Here is a 5824-nt window from a genome sequence, read left to right as displayed (position 1 = left end):
GAAGGAATCGCTCGACCGAGTTCAGTTAACAGCCATCGATTGATCGCTCGGGTTCAGTAACACGTAGCCTACAGTCCAATTGCTCGGGTTCAGTTAGAGCCCAACGCCTTGCTCGGGTTGAGTTAGAGCCAACGCCTCGCACACACGCACGTACGTGTACGAGAGAAACGCGCATCGCTCGGCCCCCGACCTCCCACTGTAACCGGGAACTCCCGAAATTTTCCTCGCCCTCGCTTCTACCACGGTTTTTTTTGTCATGGACGGCCCAAAGAATGTCATGCAGCTGCGTCTCCGGCCCGCCAAGGACGAAAAGCCCATTTTCTGTCATGATTTTTTGTCATAGAAGTAGGATCCCATCACATCTATGATGATACCGGGTTTTTCACAATTACCGTCATAGAAGTGTCATATGTATGACAGAAAAAATTTTGTTCGGCCCAAAATGTCACGGATGTGTCTTTTTTTGTAGTGCCACCCTCGTGGGCCCCTCGTGGCTACACTGACCTACCTCTTCCTCCTAAATATATCCACGTACCTCGAGAACATCCAGGAGCACCATGAAAACCTAATTCCACCGCCGCAACCTTCTGTATCCGCGAGATCCCATCTTGGATCCTTCGTTGGTGCTCCACCGGAGGGGGAATCGACCATAGAGGGCCTCTACATCATCTCCAAGGCCTCTCCGATGAGTTGTGAGTAGTTTACCACAGACCTTCGGGTCCATAGTTATTAGCTAGATGGCTTCTTCTCTCTCTTTGAATCTCAATACAAAGCTCTCCTCGATCTTCTCAGAGATCTATTCGATGTAACTCTTTTTGCGGTGTGTTTGTCGAGATCCGATGAATTGTGGGTTTATGATCAAGTTTATCTATGAGAAATAATTGAATCTTCTCTGGATTCTTTTTTGTGTGATTAGTTATCTTTGCAAGTCTCTTCGAATTATCAGTTTGGTTTGGCCTACTAGATTGATCTTTCTTGCAATGGGAGAAGTGCTTAGCTTTGGGTTCAATCTTGTAGTGTCCTTTCCCAGTGACAGCAGGGGCATCAAGGCACGTATTGTATTGTTGCCATCGAGGATAAAAAGATGGGGTTTATATCGTATTGCATGAGTTTATCCCTCTACATCATGTCATCTTTCTGAATGCGTTACTCTGTTCTTATGAACTTAATACTCTAGATGCAGGCAGGAGTAGGTCGATGTGTGGAGTAATAGTAGTATACCGAGAATCGTTTCGATCTACTTGTTGCGGACGTGGTTCCTATATACATGATCATGCCTAGATAATCTCATAACTATGCACTTTTCTATCAATTGCTCGACAGTAATTTGTTCACCCACCGTAATACTTATGCTATATTGAGAGAAGCCACTAGTGAAACCTATGGCCCTCGGGTCTATCTTTTATCATATAAGTTTTCCATCTATCTTTTGTTTCCATTACTTTCTAGTCTATATCATAAAAATACCAAAAATATTTATCCCATCTTATTATCTCTATCAGATCTCACTTTCCCAAGTTTCCGTGAAGGGATTGACAACCCCTTTATCGCGTTGGTTGCAAGGTTCTTCTTTGTTTGTGTAGGTACGAGGGACTTTTGAGGAGCCTCCTACTGGATTGATACCTTGGATTGATACCTGGATTGATACCTTGGTTCCCAAGTTAATGATGATGATCATGAAACTTCAGATTAAGTTACTATAGAACCTCGTAGGTCTTCCAGAGTAAGATCCGCACCAGAGTGGTACGGTAATCCTGTTCTGGAAGTTATGTTACTAGACCATGACGAACCTACGAACTATGAAGAAGCGATGGTGAGCCCAGATTCCGCAAAATGGCTTGAGGCCATGAGATCTGAGATAAGATCCATGTATGAAAACAAAGTATGGACTTTGATTGACTTGCCCAATGATCGGCGAGACATTGAGATTAAATGGATCTTCAAGAGGAAGACGGACGCTGATAGTGTTACTATCTACAAAGCTAGAATTGTCGCAAAAGGTTTTCGACAAGTTCAAGGTGTTGACTACGATGAGAGTTTTTCACTCGTATCTATGCTTAAGTCTGTCTGAATTATGTTAGCAATTGCCGCATTTTATGAAATCTGGCAAATGGATAAACAAAACTACATTCCTTAATGGTTTTCTTAAAGAAGAGTTGTATATGATGCAACCAGAAGGTTTTGTCAATCCTAAAGGTGCTAACAAAATGTGCAAGCTCCAGCGATCCATCTATGGACTGGTGCAAGCATCTTAGAGTTGGAATATACGCTTTGATGAGTTGATCAAAGCATATGGTTTTATACAGACTTTTGAAGAAGCCTGTATTTACAAGAAAGTGAGTGGGAGCTCTGTAGCATTTCTAATATTATATGTGGATGACATATTGTTAATTGGAAATGATATGGAAATTCTGGATAGCATGAAAGGATACTTGAATAAGAGTTTTTCAAAGCAAGACCTCGGTGAAGCTGCTTACACATTGAGCATCAAGATCTATATAGATAGATCAAGACGCTTGATAAGATTTTTCAATGAGTACATACCTTGATAAATTTTTGAAATAGTTCAAAATGGAACATTCAAAGAAGGAGTTCTTGCCTGTGTTACAAGGTGTGAAGTTGAGTAAGACTCAAGACCCGACCATTGCAGAAAATAGAAAGAGAATGAAAAGGCATTCCCTATGCCTCAGTCATAGGTTCTATAAAGTATGCTATGCTGTGAACCAGACCTATTGCATACCTTGCTCTGTGTTTGGCAAAGGAATACAATTTTGATCTAATAAGTAGATCATTGGACATGGGTCAAGAATATCCTTAGTGAGGACTAAGGAGATGTTTCTCGATTATGGAGGTGATAAAAGAGCCCGTTGTAAAAGTTACAACGATGCAAGCTCTTACACCAATCCAGATGACTCTAAGTCTCAATCTGGATACATATTGAAAGTGGGAGCAATTAGCTAGAGTAGCTCCGTGCAGAGCATTGTGGACATAGAATATTTGCGAAATACATACGGCTCTGAATATGACAGACCCGTTGACTAAGCTTCTCTCATGAGCAAAACATGATCATACCTTAGTACTCTTTTGGGTGTTAATCACATAGCGATGTGAACTAGATTATTGACTCTAGTAAACCCTTTGGGTGTTGATCACATGATGATGTGAACTATGGGTATTAATCACATGCAGATGTGAATATTGATGTTAAATCACATAGCGATGTGAACTAGATTATTGACTCTAGTGCAAGTGGAAGACTGAAGGAAATATGCCCTAGAGGCAATAATAAAGTTATTATTTATTTTCTTATTTCATGATAAATGTTTATTATTCATGCTAGAATTGTATTAACCGGAAACATGATACATGTGTGAATACATAGACAAACATATAGTCACTAGTATGCCTCTACTTGACTAGCTCATTAATCAAAGATGGTTATGTTTCCTAACCATAGACATGTGTTGTCATTTGATTAATGGGATCACATCATTAGGAGAATGATGTGATTGACATGACCCATTCCGTTAGCCTAGCACTTGATCGTTTATTATGTTGCTATTGCTTTCTTCATGACTTATACATGTTCCTGTAACTATGAGATTATGCAACTCCCGTTTACCGAAGGAACACTTTGGGTGCTACCAAACGTCACAACGTAACTGGGTGATTATAAAGGAGTACTACAGGTGTCTCCAAAGGTACATGTTGGGTTGGCGTATTTCGAGATTAGGTTTTGTCACTCCGATTGTCGGAGAGGTATCTCTGGGCCCTCTCGGTAATGGACATCACTATAAGCCTTGCAAGCAATGTAGCTAATGAGTTAGTTACGAAATGATGCATTACATAACGAGTAAAGAGACTTGCCAGTAACGAGATTGAACTAGGTATTGGATACCGACGATCGAATCTCGGGCAAGTAACATACCGATGACAAAGGGAACAACGTATGTTGTTATGCGGTTTGACCGATAAAGATCTTCGTAGAATATGTAGGAGCCAATATGGGCATCCAGGTTCCGCTATTGGTTATCGACCGAGAATAGTTCTAGGTCATGTCTGTTGGAAATATGCCCTAGAGGCAATAATAAAAGTATTATTATATTTCATTGTTCATGATAATTGCCTTTTATTCATGCTATAACTGTATTATCCGGAAATCGTAATACACGTGTGAATACTTAGACCACACTATGTCCCTGGTAAGCCTCTAGTTGACCAGCTCGTTGTGATCAACAGATAGTCATGGTTTCCTGACTATGGACATTGGATGTCGTTGATAACGGGATCACATCATTAGGAGAATGATGTGATGGACAAGACCCAATCCTAAGCATAGCATAAAAGATCGTGTAGTTCGTTTTGCTAGAGCTTTGCAAGTGTCAAGTATCTCTTCCTTCGACCATGAGATCGTGTAACTCCCGGATACCTTAAGAGTGCCTTGGGTGTATCAAACGTCACAACGTAACTGGGTGACTATAAAGGTGCATTACAGGTATCTCCGAAAGTAGCTGTTGGGTTGACACGGATCGAGACTGGGATTTGTCACTCCGTATGACGGAGAGGTATCTCTGGGCCCACTCGGTAATGCATCATCATATTGAGCTCAATGTGACCAAGGTGTTGGACACGGGATCATGCATTACGGTACGAGTAAAGTGACTTGCCGGTAACGAGACTGAACAAGGTATTGGGATACCGACGATCGAGTCTCGGGCAAGTAACGTACCGATTGACAAAGGGAATTGCATACAGGGTTTGATCGAATCCTCGACATCGTGGTTCATCCGATGACAACATCGAGGAGCATGTGGGAGGCATCATGGGTATCCAGATCCCGCTGATGGTTATTGACTGAGAGCGTCTCGGTCATGTCTGCATGTCTCCCGAACCCGTAGGGTCTACACACTTAAGGTTCGGTGACGCTAGGGTTATGAAGATATGTATATGCAGAAACCCGAATGTTGTTCGGAGTCCCGGATGAGATCCCAGACGTCACGAGGAGTTCTGGAATGGTCCGGAGGTAAAGAATTATATATAGGAAGTGCTATTTCGGGCATCGGGGCAAGTTTCGGGGTTATCGGTATTGTACCGGGACCACCGGAAGGGTCCCGGGGGTCCACCGGGTGGGGCCACCTGTCCCGGGGGGCCACATGGGCTGTAGGGGGTGCGCCTTGGCCATCATGGGCCAAGGGCACCAGCCCCTATAGGCCCATGCGCCTAGGGTTTCCCCCTAGGAGGAGTCCTAGTGGTGGAAGGCACCCCTAGGTGCCTTGGGGGGAGGGAAACCTCCCCTAGGCCGCCGCCCCCCCTAGTAGATCTCATCTAATAGGGCCGGCGCCCCCCCTGGCACCCCTATATATAGTGGGGGAGAGGAGGGACTTCATACACCAGCCCCTGGCGCCTCCTCCTCCCCCCGTTACGTCTCTCCCTCGTAGTCTCGGCGAAGCCCTGCTGCTGTGACGACCTGCATCCACCACCACGCCGTCGTGCTGCTGGATCTTCATCAACCTCTCCTTCCCCCTTGCTGGATCAAGAAGGAGGAGACGTCTCCCGTCCCGTACGTGTGTTGAACGCGGAGGTGCCGTCCGTTCGGTGCTGGTCATCGGTGATTTGGATCACGTCGAGTACGACTACATCATCACCTTGCAAGCTTCCGCACGCGATCTACAAGTGGTATGTAGATGCAAACTCTCTCCCTAGACTCGTTGCTTAGATGAACTCATAGATGGATCTTGGTGAAACCGTAGGAAAATTTTTAATTTTCTGCAACGTTCCCCAACAGTGGCATCATGAGCTAGGTCTATGCGTAGTTCTCTTTGCA

The sequence above is a fragment of the Triticum aestivum genome, chromosome 1B (genome assembly GCF_018294505.1).
Source record: "Triticum aestivum cultivar Chinese Spring chromosome 1B, IWGSC CS RefSeq v2.1, whole genome shotgun sequence".
Taxonomy (NCBI): domain Eukaryota; kingdom Viridiplantae; phylum Streptophyta; class Magnoliopsida; order Poales; family Poaceae; genus Triticum; species Triticum aestivum.
Note: the sequence above shows the minus strand (reverse complement) of the source record.